The sequence below is a fragment of the Ips typographus genome, linkage group LG2 (genome assembly GCF_016097725.1).
Source record: "Ips typographus isolate SLU linkage group LG2, UJ_Ityp_2.0, whole genome shotgun sequence".
NCBI classification, from domain to species: Eukaryota; Metazoa; Arthropoda; class Insecta; order Coleoptera; family Curculionidae; genus Ips; species Ips typographus.
The window spans coordinates 8485790-8504606 of record NC_138423.1 but is presented as its reverse complement, the minus strand read 5'-3'; the positions used below and the strand labels follow the sequence as shown (position 1 = coordinate 8504606).

Genomic DNA, 18817 nt, shown 5'->3' with positions numbered 1-18817 from the left:
AGAAAAAAATCCAATAAATAGAGAAGTTAGACAAAGAGACCCAATATCCCCAAAATTTTTCTCCTTGGAGAGAGTCCTCAAGATCTTGGATTGGGAGTCAAAAGGCATTAACGGCAAAGTAAATGACGGCAAGTACTTGAGCCATTTACGTTTTGCAGACGACATGGTCCTGTTTAGAATTAGTGATTATGAGGATGTTAATGCTCATCAACATGTTAAAGGAGCTAAAAGAAGCATTGCAAGCAGTGAAACTTCAGATGAACTTAGGTAAGACCAGGATTATGACTTCTTATAACACCCAGATCATCCTAGAAAACATTAATATTGAAATTGTGGATGAACCTAGGTCATAAAATAAAGTGAGGGAGTGAGAACCAAACGATGGAGATTGCAACAAGAGTGCGCTTGGCCTGGGTGGGAAATAATAACCTCTATCACATCCTAGAAATTCCTAGAACTCAACAATTAATCTAAATCGGAAAGTGTTCGAGAGATGCCTTCTACCGGTCATGACACTTGAGACCATGACCATCAAACAAAAAAGTGCCAATCTCCTGAGAGTGTACCAGAAAGCCATCGAATGTTCTATGCTGGGTAGCCTTACGGATAGAATAAAAAACGATGAAATTAGGAGGACCGGAGTCTCGGAAACGTCAGGAAAAACGTCGGACGTCATGGAAACAGTGGAAAAGAATAAGTGTTTTTATCCCTGAATCATTTTCTGTGTGCAACATATAGTATTCTAATTTGATTAATACTGTAATGTTTATAACTGTAAAAAGGCTTTTTATAACGATTTTTCAATAATATCTCATGTTACAAAAAAGAGTTTTTTCGAAACATCTAAGGTAAAAGTGTAATTTTTGTAAACACGCCCTCTATCAAAAAGATCGAAAACTAAACACTCTACAGGATAGCAAATGCTCGTTAAAATGCCGCAAAAACGAAGTCTCTACGATTAGCCCTTTTCGAGATATTTCCTCTTGGTGACGTCATTCAGTTTTCTGTAGTCCACGGAAAATCTGGTAGTCCCATCCTTCTTAGTAACTAGTACCACAGGACAACTCCAAGGGCTGGTGGATGGCTTGATAACGCCTCGATTCGTCATATCTTTTATCAAATTCTCCACTTCGGTTTGTTCAGCCCATGGGATTCTTCTGGGACTCTGCTTGATTGGCAAATGGTCACCGGTTTCAATTTTATGTTTCACCTAATTTTGAGTTTTTTCCAAATTTGTTTTGTCTACGGCAAACACTTCCTTGTAGTTGAGAAGCAGCTGGCCAAAAATCCCTGTTTCTTAGTGGCCAAAAATACGTGTAGGAAACACTGAGAAAGGTCACTCTCGACATTTGATTAAACTATCCTACTGCTTATAAGTTGAAAAATCCTTTTCGCAACAATATTTGTATTATAGATTTCCATTTTTTAGAAGTATCGAAACGCCCACTAGCAGTGGATTTAGAAAGCTGAAAATTATTTCCATTAAAACATGGAAGAGTTTGTTTGTTTTGTGGATGATGAATTACAGGAAAGTGTATATTATATAATTCCGAAAAAACGGTAAAGCCCAACAAGGATGATAACCCGGCGACACGTGTTTCTGCTTTTTAGCTTCATCAGGCATGTAACTCCATCTGTATGAAACGGGTTTCAAAACCAACTGAAATGCACATAGTGAAACATACCAGGTGTCCAAGAGCACCCTGGACATAGGAGATTAACATGGGAAAACGGTTTTGAATTTTTTGCGCCTGTACGGTTCATTTAATGGAAAAACGCTTTAGATAAAAGTTGTAGAGCACATTTTCGGCTATCTACTTGTAATTTTTTCAATACCGTAGATTTGACCATTAAGGCGAAAAACGGATCTAAAATTCGGAAATTTTAAATCTCCCGCCAAGCGGTCGTTAAGGAAAGTTTAGTTAGTTAGTTAGTCTTCTTTATTTCTAATTATGGTCACAATACATTTCCTGTAACTACAAAAAACATACATGAAAACACAAAAAGAAACAGCGTCATTTTAAGAATGAGTGTACACCTAATAGTCTCTTACATAATCCCTGATACAATATGGCTCTAAATTAATTAACATCTGTTTTACCTTTCTTTTAAAAAGCTTCTCATTTCTTTCTAATTTTAAATCATTTTGTAATGTATTAAAAAGCTTCAAACAGGCATAATATGGATTTTTTTCGGTTATAGTTAATCTGTGTATCGGATAATTTACATTTACGCTTCGAGTGTTATAACTATGATGTACCTCCAGATCAAACATACTTTTGTTTTTGAAAAAGAAAACTATACATTCATAAATATATAGTCCCCACACCGTCAGAATGCCATTAGCTTTGAAAACCCCCCTGCAGCTCTCCCTGTATCCCATTTTCTTGACTATTCTAAGTGCTCGTTTTTGTAAAACAAAATTTTTTTCCATTAAGCTATTAGAACCCCAAAATATTATCCCATACTTGAGCACAGATTCAAAGTTTGCGTAATATAGGATTTTTAATGTTCTTTCATTCATGTATTTCGCAGTGACTCGTATGCCATAGCAAACTGAACTAAGCTTTTTGTTTAACTCTAAAATATGATTTGACCAGTTTAGGAATTCATCCAAGTGAATTCCAAGAAATTTGGTATGTTCTACTAGCTCTGTATTTGATTGTCCAAAAGTTAGTGTTCCAGGTTTTTCAATTTTGAATTGTTTTGTTCTAAAGAGTAGAACCTTTGTTTTATTATTATTAAGTAATAATCTGTTACTTTTAAACCAATCTTGTGCCCTGCAAAATAAGTTTTCTCCCGATAGTGCTAGGCTTTCTACATTTCTTCCCCCTGTCAATAAATTCGTATCATCGGCATAACACGTCACATGCTCATTTTCTGAAAGCAGAATGTTGCTCAGGTCATTAAGAAATACAATGAATAAAATAGGTCCCAATATGCTTCCCTGTGCAATTCCAATTTTATTTTCCTTCAGACTTGAGAAATAATTTTGTCCATTTTTTAATATTTTAACTTTTTGTTGCCTATTAGTTAAATATGATGAAAACATATGTAATGTTTGACCTCGCACACCGTAAGCCTTAAGTTTTCTAAGCAACATATCTGGGTCAACACAGTCGTACGCCCTTGACAGGTCCAAGAAGATGCCAATCGCCAGGTTACCTTTTTCCATACTTTGTAATATCCGTTTTGTAAAGTTAAATATTGCAGTCTGCGTGGACCTTCCAGGCACATAACCATGCTGATTTAAGCTCAATAAATTACAATGCTTGAAAAAATCTATCAACCGTTTACACATACATAATTCAAAAATTTTTGAAAAAGCCGGCAACAAACTAATAGGCCTGTAGTTTTCCATCAAATCCGCATTTCCTTTTTTAAATAAAGGCTTAATCAACGCTATCTTTAATTGCTCTGGAAATATACCATGTTTGAAGGAATTGTTAATTATATGGCAAAGCACATCTTTAACAACCGGAATAGCTGGTTTGATGATGCTAGTAGGTAGGTCGTCAATCCCACTACTATGCTTATTTTTTATTTTTGCTGACAATTCGCATAACTCCTGAGTGGACATCTTTCTAAGAAACATAGACTGGTCATTCTCCCTAATGCTGCAGTTAAAGGGGATGGTGTTTAATTGTTTTAAAATATCTGGAACAATTGAAAGCAAGTAGTTATTATATTCGTTGGGAATATCTTCCGGATCGCCCTTAATTGCAGTTTCAGGAAAATTATTATTCTGTCCAGTTATCTCTCTGCAAATCCTCCACATACATTTATTCTTGTTGTCTGATAATCTTAGCTTATGTTCATATTCCTCAGACCGCACTGCTTTTAATATTTGGTCATATTCTTTTTTAGTTTTGTTGTAGCTCTCTTTAAAATCATTATTAACTCTGGACAAAGACAACAGTAAGTCCAATCTATTTTTACATTCACTGATTCTGGGATTCTTGTGTTTGATTTTATATTTTTGATTGGTATTTACTAATTTTAAAGGAAAACAGAAATTAAATATTCTGATAAAATCATTTAAAAAGGTGCACCACTGCATGTTTACTTCGTTCTTTGGTATTTTATAGACAAGTTCCCAGTTTTGCTCTTTTAAATATTTAAAGAAATTATTTTTATTCTCACTTGAAAAAAATCTTTTGTATTCCATATTTTTTTCAAAGGTTTTCTTAAAAGTTACTTTTTGCGCAGTGTGATCTGAGGTAGATGTATGTAGCACGGCACTATGTACAATATTGTTAAAGTTTACAAATATATTGTCTATACAAGAGCTAGAATTTTTACTAATTCTAGTGTTCTCAAAAATTGTTTGTTTCAATCCAAACGACTCCAACAGGTCACCAAAGTCTCCCTTAGCTGTATTACTTTTCAGCATTTCCACATTAAAATCGCCAGCAACAATAACGCGCTTGTTCTCCTTCATTACAGCACTAAGTAAGGATTCAAAGCGGTCAAAGAATATCTCTATGCTTGCACCTGAAGGTCTATATACTGATAGTACCAAAACTAATTCACCTTGTAGGTCACATTCTGTTGCAGCTATTTCGATCTGATATTTTATCGAAACTTTGGAATATTTTTTTTGCGTTTTGCATTTTATGCTTTTATGCACATATACTGCACTCCCCCCATGCTTATTTAATTCACGACAATGACTTGCAATTAAATTGAAATTCTTCAAAGACATATATTTGAGTTGTTCTTCTGATTTCCAATGCTCTGTAATGCACAATATCCTACATTCAGGGTGGTCCCCAAGCATGTCGTTTAGTATATCTACTGAATTCCCGAGTGATTGCACGTTCTGATGTATAATGCTAATATTTTCAAAAAATTTCTTGTAAGACGTGTTTTCCCCTTGTTCAGTTACTGAAAAACCGTGCTATAGTTAATATTATTTTTGTACCTTAAAAGTCTTCGCTGATACACTGGGCAGATTCTCATATCTCTGGCAGAGTGGTTAGTATCTTCCAGTTTCATTTTGACACAATTCGGGCATCGTAGAACTAATTCAGTACACTCACTTGACTTGTGCTCCGCTCCACATTTATGGCAACACTCTTTTTGTGAACAATACTTTGCTACATGGTCAAAACCGGCACATTGAAAGCACATGGCTAGGTTGTAATACTCCTTCACGTAAACTGTCAATAAGTTAAAATAAACCGTACCTCTTTTTAAGAACCACTTTGAGATGGCGGGAGGGGCTTGTAAAATCCAATTTTCTTTATTAATGTTTTTACACTGTCTCTTCGTGACCACTTTAATTTTATCCCGAACACTTGTTTGTAGCTCTGATTCAACTTCGTCATTTAGCCTAATCAGTTCTTCTATAAATTCTTCTTCAGAAAAGCCTTTTTCAATCCCGGTGATCATGAACATAGGATCATTTATTAGTTTTTCTTTTGCATTGATATCTTCTACTTTTTGTATTGCTGCCTGTAGTTGCTCCTGTTGGACCTTACTGTGACTTTCAACAATTATTGTTCCACTTTTCGTTTGTTTTACGTTTTTGAATGCTCCACCTATCTCTTTTACATTAACGTTTTGTTTAAGCTTTTTCATGGCTTCTTTTGGATCTGTGACATTTGGAACGTTTATCATTGTTTCGTATCTTCTTGATGTTTTTGGAGTTGTCCATTCCTTTTCATCTTGTTTTTCTAAGGTAGATTCTTGATTTACGTTTGTTTTTGGAACAGAGCCGGCAATTTTTGCATACGTTATATTTTCTTGATTGTGATTCCGAGGTCCCATTTCAAAAGTTTTCTGCATTTCAGACTGAAAGAGTAACTTACTTCTGAGTTGTACATTTTCTTTTTCAATTTGACCTTGCTTGAAAACCAGCAAAGTAAATATTTTACATATTTGTGAGTGAGCCCTTTTCATGGAATTTTGCGAAAATTCGTCTTGTCCTTGCCCTATGACGGCGGCAAAAATATCCAAAGCAGCATAAAATTCGGAAATTTTTTCCTCGGAGATAACACATTCTTCCGTTTTTCCTGCATCTCCATAATTTTCTGCTTGGTTGTTACTAGTACTAGTTTCCTCACGTTGTCGCTTTTTGCCTGTCTGTTCTGGACTCAATTCAGATCGTGGTCTTTTATTTTTATTTTCATCTCCCATACATATACCACTTTGCAACTTTTTATCCTCCCCTCGTATCTTGTGGTCACTGGTTTGTATACATTTGGCCTTGTTTGTGTTTACGTCGCTTATCAGTGGTCTCTTGATATCGTCGGTTCCTATTATTTGCCTGATTTGAAATGCTGATAAATTAACGTTTCCTAGTGAGTTACTTCGCGTTTTAACTCCACTTACAGGGTTCATGTTGGTCTTCTTTTTCACTGATGTCTTCCCACCGTCACTAGCAGCCTCCATGATAAATTTTATTCACTAAGACTTACTAAAAACTATGAAAAACGAAGAAAAACTGAGAGCACTTCGATATACGTGTATTCACGTTGGTCGCCTTAACTCGCATTTATATCCGGTCGTGCTACCAACCTTTCAAAATCATAACAAATCGTTGTCAGTCATTCTGTAATCAAAACATTCAAAACAAGTTTATTTAGTAATAATTTTGAGTTACTACCCACATACTGCGAAGAAAATACAAATAAATCATGATAAAAACACTTTATCAGTAGCCACAGCCCAAAAATCTGGTAAGTTGCATTCATAACCTCATTCAATGTCTCTACTAAACTTATTTACTTTGTAGCAAAATTCTTAAAGAAAACACTGGTTTTGCTTGCAAATATTTAATGAGGATGACCGAATCACCTATCTCAAGCCTCTTCATAACACTACCAAACGATTTAAAGTGATGAAAACAGTGGACAATAAAGATCTTTGAAGACAAGTTTCCTACTGTACAGGGACAACAACAAAGGGGCCAAATACTTCCTTCAAAAGTGGTGTGATTTAGTTTCAATGTGCTTAACTTCATGGACTATCATCAGTATCTATCATCAGCGAGGGTCTTCACCAGTGTTGCAACTAAAACTTAAAATGATTCAGTGTTGATATCTGACTTAAATCTCAAAATTTGATGTGCCTGTGAAATGTGAATAATCTTAAACTGGCTATAAAACCTCTGAGAAACCCCTTCTAAGAAGAGAATATGGACTTACACAGTCAAATTATCAGTCAGGTGACAAAACTTTTTGTATATGGGTAGGTATTGTCGAAAAACCAACTTTTCAATTGAGCTATCTACATGAGCTGTTCTATTCTAGGTTTAGGTATTAACATTATAATTGTGTTCTTGTTTCCACACACTCAATTGTTCCAAATAAAACTTTGTACACTGAACGTTTGTATTAATTATTTATTCACAGTTCAAGGTACAGTATACATTTTCTTCAAGTGAAAAGTTTAGGTACAATAGGTGGCAAAGAAAACTGGTCTTACCACATAAACAGTGATTGTTCCACAGATTGAGTGTGAGTGGGTGAACCTGTCACCATACAAGCTATGCTAAAAACAACTTTGTCTTACTAACCTAAATGTTTGTTTGGATAATAGTGGAGTTCCAAATTAGCAAAGGTAGGTGAAATGTAGTGATTGAAAGTCTCTAAAGAGAAACAATTTGCTTCTAATTCAATACACCATGTCACAGGACATATTTTTACTAATCAAATGTGAACTCGAGTTACACATTACTTGCAAATAAACTATGTTTGGTTAGTAGACATTTTACAAGTATCCTTGTAGGTGAATGATGTTCAAGTTAATTAATGGAGCTAATTAAATATCAGTACTTACCTTACCCTGTAGAGATGGGAAAAAACATTGAAAATCAGTTATAAAAAATGCCTTTTTATTAACATCATACAATGTAAAACCACTTAAACACTATGGTGTGTTGATAACACTACAAAACAGAAGGATACAATAAAACTATCAGTCACATAGGTCACTAAATTGCACCACTTTTGAGGGAAGTATTTACCCTCTTTTGTGGTCCCTGTATAGTAAAGCAACTTATCTTCAAACATCTGCAGGCCTTCCTAGTCCATTGTTTTTATCACTTTAAATCGTTTGGTAGTGTTATGAAGAGGCTTGAGATAGGTGATTCGGTCATCCTCATTAAATATTTGCAAGCAAAACCAGTATTTTCTTAAAGAATTTTGCTGCAAAGTAAATAAGTTTAGTAGAGACATTGAATGAGGTTATGAACGTAACTTACCAGATTTTTGGACTGTGGCTAAAAAGTGTGGCACACTATAAAGTGTTTTTATCATGATTTATTTGTATTTTCTTCGCAGTATGTGGGTATTTGTTATGATTTTGAAAGGTTGGTAGCACGACCGGATATAAACTTTCCTTAACGACCGCTTGGCGGGAGATTTAAAATTTCCGAATTTTAGATCCGTTTTTCGTCTTAATGGTCGAATCTACGGTATTGAAAAAATTACAAGTAGATAGCCGAAAATGTGCTCTACAACTTTTATCTAAAGTGTTTTTCCATTAAATGAACCGTACAGGCGCAAAAAAATCAAAACCATTTTCCCATGTTAATCTCCTATGTCCAGGGTGCTCTTGGACACCTGGTAACGGGTAATTAACATTACATTTGAGCTTTTGTTCAAATATAAAAACGTCACTGTATGTTTCGCTATAGTTAACTTATGTTTATGCTTACGTGCTTCTTATATTAACGTTCATGATAAATGAGCTCTTAGGGTACATAGTTACAGATCAATTACAGCTAGTTTTGATCATAAAAAACGACTGTTGTTTGCATCTGACAGTAAAATATCATATCCATCCTTGATGTTAAAAAATATACTATTGTCAGGGCTATTGAAATTTTTTTATTGAATGCGTCTTTTCCATTTTGCGTCTGTCGGTAATGTCCCGATTGCAAACGACATCAATTCAGTCAGAATTCAAGTGCGAACGCACTTATTGTCAATAATTATCCTTGTTAACGCGTGTCTGCCATCACAATGGCCTGATTATTAATATTCATATAGTCCCACCAGGATTTCAATAATTGAAGAGTATGGACTTTCACAATGGTCGGTAACATAAGAAACACGTAATATTTATCCCAGAAATATTTTTTTCAAGCCTTATTCATGTTATAATTAGTTGAAATCCGTAAGTCAAAGCAGCATTTCCATGTGAACTGTTCATATTTGTTTACGATAAAATGCGGCTTTTTTAAGGGTTTGCAATATAAACATAATTAAGCTGGATTTATAAATCGACACATAAACTCGACTGGATTTATTGCCTGAGGGGCATCTAGACCGTCTATTATCTGAGTGACTGAAAGTCCATCAGTTGTTTCGTTGCCCGGACCAGTTGGTGACTCGAGGACAATGGTCGGAACGTTAGCGTCTACAGCAGCGGCGGCGGTTTTCGATGGCTTACTAACAGTGGCTGTAGTGGAAACCTGGATCTTTCTCTTCGGTCCCGCTAGTAGTGACGAGATAGTCGCAACAGGTTTTGACTTCTCGCGCGCGATCCGAATATATTCCTTATATTCAGGTTTGTCACGCCGATGGCGTATTTGGTCTTTGGTTAGCCCTAGCGCTTTTGCGATATCGCTTAGGAAGTAGTTGCTGCGTTTATTAGCTTCCATATGCGCAATTTTGGCTAATACATCTGCCTCGCTGGGCGTAATTTTACTATTTACCCTTACTCTTGCGCCAGGTAAGCATCTTTGTGAGCCGCCCGCTCATGACACCTCAGAGCCAAGAATGTCGCAAACTCTCTGCTGCAGAAGTTGCACTTTCTGCGATCCCTTGAACCGCACTCTTTAAAATGCTTGAGCATACCCGAACGTGTCTGGTAGCCCTTCCCACACTTTTCACAGCAGTGGGGTGCTGAAGATGTAGAGGGCTCCTGAGTCCCAGAATTATTACTTGGGCCCATTTCATTATTTAAGGTTCCTGGAGGACCTCCTGTATCGCCGTAGCCGGAGGCTAGGTAGTCTCATCCATAAGGATGTGAGTTTTCCGTTTGCGCCAAACACAACAACACAAAGAACCCTGGACTGGCTAGATGGTGTGCCAAAGCGTTCCCACTCTCGCTTCAGTGGGTGGCCGAAATTCTCGTGGCCAATAGGTCCTTAGCCGCCCACGGACTTATAGCGTGGTGAACAAGCCCACGACTAATTGCCGTAGGTCGTTGTCCGCCCTTTACCACGTGGAGGTGGACCGCCTAAAGTTTCCGTGGAGGTATTGGAGACTTTGTTGGTACGTATCTTAAATGTGCCTGTCGCACTTGCCCCTTTTGCCACAAATTGCGTCGCACGAATCGCTTTTATCTTCAGCCCTAAAGGAAACTTTAGAAGGGCGAAAGATTTATTCGCTTTGAAGAGAGTCCAGGGTCCACAACACATGCACAAGCATAGCATATAAACCTAAAACGTAAGACATATACAAGATACAAGTCAATTTTTAGATGGACAAGCACAGCACGAGTGCACAGTATAACACAAGAGTTAGCCAAATTTCAACTTATTGATTAATTTACTTCACAGACCTCAGATCGTTTGTTGGCCTGTGACTTTTTATTTATGAAGGTCTTTTAATTTAATTAATAATAATTTATTTCATAACATGAAAATCTAGTAAATATAAACAAGCCTTCAATTTGTAATATATTAAAATACACATAAAGTTAATGTTTCGGAACGAACGTTGACGCTCTAATATTTGCATAACCTGGATTGATGCGATTGAAAATAGAAATTTTATGAGAACTTTGTTAAATTGCATGTTGGGGGCTGTACAGGGTGTCCCATTGTCGTCATAAAATGAAATTAATATTCATAACTCTTTTCAGTTTTAAGAGACGGGGAGTAATTTAAAAATGTGAATTTTGAGGTTTATACTCCCCGTATCTCAGATATTTTTCCGTAGAATTCAGTGGCGTAGTTAGCTTTGTCGGTTTTTAATTATTATTCAAAGGACTTCAGGAAATATATGAAAGCTCATCCAAAATTATGAAAGAAAAATGAACTTACCCTCATTACCTTACTTCTAAAATGTACCATTTTGTGACACAGAGTGTTGAAATTGACACACAAAAAATGTTGTTTATTGCAATTATTTACGAAATCTTTCATCATAGAGAAAACATTCTTTTTCTATGACTGTGTAATAATATGCTTATTACTCACTGGTTTTGAATAGATAATAACTCTATTGCCTACCCGTGAGTAATGAGTAATTCACTTCTATTTCTCACTGGTTCAGTCCACTCGTTTACACCACCGATATACATAAAGCAAAAATCAAAGTAAAATGGAGTGACGTAACAGTGCAATAGAAACATAAAATGTTTTGAATGGACCGTTTGTAAACGTTTGTTTCTTCATTTGTAAAATTTAAAGTATTTACCTTTCCGTGGCGACGTACAAGTTAGTAGTATTATTTCTAAACCTTGATTTTCCTTTGTATTACGTTAGTACGTCATATTTTGACAGTTATAACATTTGGCCTTCAGGTGCAGGTTGCAGTTTTGTATTTCGTTCTGTTCTAAACCCAGAAACTGTCAAATTCAATCCAATAGAGGCACAAAAAAAAAGTAACAAACTTAGTGTGACTTTGGTTGAATGAATTTAATATCTCCATCAGTGCACTTTTGACATTTGTAACATTGGCTATCTGTTTCTGACTTGATTTTACTCTATTTTCAAAATCCTCTTCATCATGCTGTAAAACCAAAAAACAATCTTAAAATTCAGTAAAATAAGTATAAACAGTACCTATCAGTAGTATATTAAGTATCAAGAACAGTAAGTAAAGCTGTTACTGTTCGTGATGCTTACACTATTTTTTGTACGACTTCATCAAAATCATCCTAATTATAAAATAAAATAAAAATATTCAAACAAGTTTCTCTAGAAACTAGACAGGAACTAGTCCTTCCCGCATTTAAAACAGGTGCCATAGAAAACCTAACATAAATAGAACTAAATCTGCAATACTAAGCGGTGAGTCGCTGTTTTGCCAGTTCTTTAAAAAATTTATTGCCGCTAGATGGCGCCAGCACCACATTGATTGAAGAGCCATATACTGGCTGGTAAGGGAATTATAATGCGGCGGGAAATTTAAACGGTTCTATTTATAATTTATGACGTTCTTGTTTTAAATAAAAAAATCTTAGTAACACCTAAATTAGGTATGTTATATAAATATCGAGAAAATACCTTAATTTGCGCACTTCTAATAACGACTAAACTTATGTGTGTACACTTCTATATCTGGTCGCATTATCCACTTCTCCAGATCGACAAAAAGCTCAAAATCCTTTTTCCACGGAGCAAAGCGGAGAGGGTTTTTAAAAGAGTTAGGAAACGTAGAGCAGCTACCACCACTGTCTGGTTTGCAACCAGGAATCGCAGAACCAGCTTTTCCCATGTTTTTAAAATAACCGATTAAGGAAACACTCACAAAACAGAAAAAAATTACAACCAAAACAATTGTTTCCCTTAGAAACGCAGGTTAGAAATAGGAAATAGGGTTAGGTGAGGATTTAGACAAAAAAAATTAAACAGGTTGATCTTGATGTGTGACATGACAGTATTGACACAAGTAAAATATGACTGGCACTCTTGCGGTCATTTTTTCTTTAAAGAACCGTCATATGCCTGGCCTCAGGCTACTCTATCTCAGTTTAGTGTCTATTTTTAGGTTGTCTATGACAGGTGCTGTAATCACTCAAAATTAGACAAGTCGTACAAAAAAGTAGTTTGTTTTGCTGAGCTACTACAGATTAGCTCAAAAAAATATTTACACATCTATCACAAATAGGCAATTTTTAACAGTTGCTTGGTAGATTTTTTGCTGGTAATCCACATGAAGAACGCATGTTTCTGGTGAAAAGCTTTTAATAATCAAGCACGAACGAACAATAAACCATTTAACTTTACATCCTTTTTTTAGTTTTATCCGGTGGATTTAGCTGTTCAATGTTGAGGTTTTGCATTTTTCTTTCTAGAACAGCTTAGCTCATGTATATTTATTACACATCAATTGTTTATATTTTATACTCTGATCCGACCCAAAAAAATACAATATTATGTTCTCTTCAAAAGAGACTTGAGAAAATCGTTATTGAAGCCCTAAAAAGGTTTCTTTGAGGTGTATCTGAAATATTGTTTTTATAAGTGTCGCAGCTCTCCCGCAACGAATACTTTGAAATTTACTTAAGGAGTTTCGCATTAACGTATATCGAAAAAATATTGATTGACTTGGAAAATAGGTTAAAAGTACAAAATCAATAAAAAAAATCCTGTACTGCAACTCTGTGTTACACATAGTCTATTACAAAGTTATTACAAATGCAATACAGCATTAAATTGGTATATTTAACTCGCTGATTGACTAAACCAAATGTAATTTGAACAGATTTACGTGCCCCCAATTTCCAATACGCACGAAATCCGTGATTCGCATTCAAAGAGTTGAAATGGTATTCTAATTAAAACTTTGATCCAAATCGTTTCAAGTGGACGTGGCACTTTTCGAGTCTCGATTTTGCAATTTTGCGATTTTCAATTTGTTATTCCGTTCTTTTTTTTATATATTTTGCCATGTTGTTGTACTGCATAAATTTACTTTTTGTACGACTTGTATAATTTTTAGTGATTACAGCACCTGTTTTCAAAGCAGGAAGGACTATTTACTGTCTAGTTTCTGGTTGCTAGGGCTAAAAAACCGAGAAGGAAATACTTATTATACTTAAGCATCATTCACATACACTTTATGGCTATTGCAACGGTAAAGTATGTGTACTGCTAAAGGTTAGGTACATTATAAACTAATGTACTGGTCATACTTGTACACTGCGGAATTAATAACTTAATAGTATGCAAAACCTATCTAGCTTTTAGCTTTTACTCTTAAGTTTTGCCACCTTAATACAAGCAACCAATAGGGAGAGCCACTTCATCCGTTTGACATATGCGTATTTTTGTTGTCAATTAACTGTTCAAAATTGTGAAACAAATAGTCCAAGTCTAGACGATGGTTACGAGTATTAGTATGACGTTTATGTCGTGTGCTTCTGAAATCCTAACCTGATTCCAATTTTCTAATTTTAATTTTGAGTTTATTGTGAATGATGTCATTTGTCTACTTTTTTTTTTTTTTTAATGGATTTCGCCACTTGGGCACTCATCCAGGCCAAATCAATTTTTTTTTTTCCCAACACACAGAACAACCATGCCCGAGGTGGGACTCGAACCCACGACTACTCGATAGGCGGACTGGGCATTTAACCCACCACGCCACCGAGGTCGGCTATTTGTCTACTTCTTGCAGTGCACTTGCCATTAACAGTACAAATGCACTGCATGTTATGTGAATGTTACTTTACTGTTCAGCTGAACGGGACGTAAAATATAGGATTAAAGGAAATTTGTTGGAATATTTTTTATTTTATTTAATAATTATGATAAAGTCGTACAAAAAATAGTGTAAGCATCACGAACAGTAACAGCTTTACTAGTAAAGCTTACTTACCCTACTTGATTGCTAGGGCTAACAAACCGGGTACCTGCTGTACTTGATGCTCGCCTACTTTCCACTTCAAAGGGAACAAATATTCGCGGTGCTGACTAGTAATTTGTGTCCACACATTCGTCTTGTGTTCGTTATGTTTACAAGCAGAATTGCGGGCTATTTACGTAGTAAGCATCTTATTACACAATAGTTTATTAATTCATTGGATATTTAGATAAAAACTTTAATTAAAAATAGTGTTTGAAAACTATTTATTTTCTAAAAATAAATTTTAAAAAGTTAAAAAAATAATATTATTTGTACAACTTGTCTAATTTTGAGTGATTACAACACCTGTTTTGAAGGCTGGAAGGACTAGATCCTGTCTACACCATTTCTAACTGCAATGCAGAAAGATCAAGTGAATTTCAGAAAAGTGTTACGATTTTCCCGTGGGTATACACAAAGCCAATTTAACTCAACCATTAATACATTTATTTACCCTTCAAAACAACACTCTGTACAATAATTAATTCAGCTACCAAAAACACTAATACAATTCCACAATTATTCTACTATTTAAACTTTACCGCGTTCCCAAATCCACTACTCCACTACTGGTCCACCGTCGAGACCGCTTTCTTTTATATTCGGCAAACCACGTACTAGAACCACTCTGAAACGCTTCGCGATTTGCGTCGAACATCGAAGATGCTTCTCGGTGTATCGCTTTCTAACGGTGGCCTACTTAAACACGCGCCCGGCCAGATATTGCGGCGCATCGGATCCATCCCGAATCGAGTGCTAGTTCAGTAAGTATCGAGCATAGTAGGCCCAAACCGTAACAATAGTCATTTGAAATTCAGAAAGAGTCAAGTGCAATTTGTACCTAACACATGCGGAGAGCGTCTTATCCGCCCTTTAACTGCTTGCCCGAACGATGCAAAGCGGAACTGCAGTCTCGTGCGGGAAAGTATCACTTTCCGCACTTTTTAGGTAAATAACTATTAATAATAAATAATTATGCGCACACTTTTGCGCGCAAGGTGCCCGAACTCCGGTTTGCGTCGTTTGTGCATATCGAGCCATCATGCGTACAAGACTTATTTGCACACTTGTTAGGAAAACTATTAATTGTATCATAGAACCTCTTTGCCGCACTCTACCAGCACGACCTAATTGCTAAAGTTTATGTTGAGTGTGGAAATCTAGTTTAGTCCCTGGGAAGTAATATTTTTATCCCTCAAATAAGGGAGAAAAGTTTTATTTTCTATAGGGGTCGTAGAATAAATACATACCAGGTGTCCAAGAGCACCCTGGACATAGGAGATTAACATGGGAAAACGGTTTTGATTTTTTTGCGCCTGTACGGTTGATTTGATTGAAAAATCGTAATAATGAAAGTTGTAGTACCTATCACGGACTAGTTTTCTGTATTTTTTTCGGATCTCTAACTTGAACCCTTTCGTCGTAAAACACGAACAAAAATGAGAAAATTTTAACTTTTGGCCTGCACTGTATAGGCGGTTGTCGGGCAACGGGTAAACATTTCATTGTTGCTGGTACGGTTGCTCGACAACCGCTTATACAGTGCAGGTAAAAAGTTCAAATTTTCGCATTTTTGTTCGTGTTTTACGACGAAAGGGCTCAAGTTAGAGATATGAAAAAAATACAGAAAATTATTTCGTGATAGGTACTACAACTTTCATTATTACGATTTTTCAATCAAATCAACCGTACAGGCGCAAAAAAATCAAAACCGTTTTCCCATGTTAATCTCCTATGTCCAGGGTGCTCTTGGACACCTGGTATATTGTGTAATGACAGAGAAGAATTGAAAATAATAGTTACTTACATTACTAGTGTGGTATGAGCATTTTGATTGCCACGAGTGGGAAGTATTGGCAAGAATTTACGAGGTCGTAGATCGAGTTGTGGTGACCACAAGAGACAAGGGACAACAATTTGCCATACTATGTACATGATTAATGTCAGTGCCAATAAGCCGTGCACGCGGCTGTTTCTCGGAAACTATACATAGTAGGGTTTCGGGAAAAAAGTCTGACTAGTAAAAGTGGACACGAGAAAATGCTGGAAATAATTTCCAGCTTTCTAAATCCATCGCTAGGGGGCGTTTCGGTACCACTAAAATGAAAAATACCAAAAAACTCTGGAAAGTTAAATGGAATGGTACAGCAGAAATTCGATGAACGTAATTGTCCGTTTTATATTATTATTATTGGTTGTTGCAGTGTAGGAAAACTCAAACTCAGTTAGATAAGTTTATTAAAAGTAACTGGATACTGGTGTGATTGCAGCAGAGTTGTGAAAACAAAGTTTAAACAGGAATCCGGACAGAATTATAACTGGACTTGAAAAAAAAGGCGCCTAAAGGATATGTAAGGTTAGAAAGGACATGTTGAAATATTTCGGCTTACCTTTTTAAGTCCTGTCTTACAAACAAAAGATCTTATCTTACGAGACAAAACAGTCTTGCCCACAATTATTTTTAATTATAATCGAATACATAAAATACTGTAACATAGAAATTACACTATGTTCCGTTACCAAATATTGCCTCGGTCTCCCCCAGTACAATGTCTGTGTAAGCAAGATTGGCGAATTGAGGTCATGATGTGGGTATAAATACAGCACCAAAAGCACGTACAAATTACCGAACTATGGGGTCTTCCTCAGAGGGAGGTCACTCACTGATCTCTGGGTTAGTCTGGGTACGCCTTTTGTGCAACGCAACGTGGAGCAGTAGGTGACCAAGTGCCACACCCGAGTATCAGCCCTAGCAAAGGAAATAGTGTGGGCGTGCAGCAAAAGTTGCCGCACCTACTTACCTCCCTTTACTAGTACCAGAACGGCTTTACCGGCCCGGTGATGGTCCTCGGACACGAGTCTAGGGTTCATTCATCCCCGATGAAGCGTTGCTCTTCGTGAACCTCCTTTCAACCCGGACCATCTTCCCACATCATGCTCTTCGCCATCTTGGCGATCTGGGTGTAAGACTATTGTACCTGTTATTTCATCTACTCAAATAAAGTGGGTTATCTGTGGAAACCTGAGTTTTTCTCCCTCTGGGCTACCCCTTAACGTGACAATATTACAAACTAATCTGACTTCTGACCCTACGACTCGATACAGACATTACAGACGGTTTCAGACCAAAGATGAAAATACCCAAAACGAATTTTTGCATGTCATGTTATAATGTCTACTGTCATTTTTCATACGTCAGCCAAATAGTAAGAATGTTGCCATTTAAAACAATTAGTAAGATATCTCAACATTATTTAACGTTTTATCAATTTCTTTATATAAAGTGGTGAGGATAGCTCAAAGTATGTTATGAAATAAATTAAATATCTCGAAAACAGTTAATCATAGAAACTTGGTTTTTGCGTCATATTAAAGAGCATTTTCTGGCGTTTAAAGTGCCCTAAACAATGTTGCATTTAGTTTGAGATTTACGCTTTTATTGTAGATAGCTCGAAAAAATCAAATACAATGATATTGCTTTTTCTTACCTATTCCATAAAGAATCCATCCAGAAAACTGCAGTTCTCTATCTCTCCTGTAATACGAGATATCTGGAAAAATCGTTAAAAAAGGCCTTTTTACAGTTGTAAACATTACATTACTGATTAAATAAGATTACCATATGTTTCGTTTCAAAGCATTTTTTTTTGTTTTTTGAGTTTATGGACGTATCCTCCATAAACTAACATCTCATTGAAAAACTTTGGTATAGGAAAAGCCAACGAAAACTGCATTCACGTCTTATACGATCATTACGTCTGAGATAAACAATGTAGCCGAACTTCTCAACATTTTCGAGATGAAAGCACAAAACACATTTGTAAAAAATGTGAAAAACACACGCAGGAAAACTATTTTTGACGTAAATTATGCTGGCCAATATGCCAGAATTAATTTGGTGGTATGGCCACCAATTTCATATTGGTAAATAACTTATAAGCTTCTGAAAGTTGACTGATAAATAAAACAATTCACTGTTAGAGCATTCTGCATTCAGGATTGGATCTTTCATCAGTTTTATCATCTCAATAGAGAGAGATTCTGTGGTTCATAATTGAATGGTTTATCCTTAAATGTGCCAAATTGCTACACGTAAAGTTCGTTTAGAGCATGAGTTTAAATACCTACTTGCTTCTTAGTTGGTTCAAAAAATAATACTAAATCATGGTTCTTCTTTCTTGCGTTAGTTTTACGGCCCAGCTACCCGGACTAGTTGTAGAATACAGCAAAAAGACAAAGATTTTTCTTTAATTTGAATATTTAAATAACTAAACACAACCCGA

General features: G+C 36.0%; 1 protein-coding gene and 2 long non-coding RNA genes across 4 annotated transcripts in view; 2 read left to right on the top strand and 1 right to left on the bottom strand.

Annotated features, from left to right (window-relative positions):
* The window catches only part of LOC145724730 (uncharacterized), a 128973-nt gene that overhangs the window by 42027 nt on the left and 68129 nt on the right, over positions 1–18817 (top strand). The window lies entirely within an intron of this gene.
* Positions 6514–7332, top strand: LOC145725023 (uncharacterized). Its single transcript, XR_014177152.1, has 2 exons — positions 6514–6683; positions 6740–7332. It is a non-coding gene; the product is annotated as an uncharacterized LOC145725023 (long non-coding RNA).
* On the bottom strand, positions 16980–18303 carry LOC145725278 (uncharacterized). Its single transcript, XR_014177217.1, has 2 exons — positions 17336–18303; positions 16980–17283 (listed from the first exon to the last, which is right to left on the bottom strand). It is a non-coding gene; the product is annotated as an uncharacterized LOC145725278 (long non-coding RNA).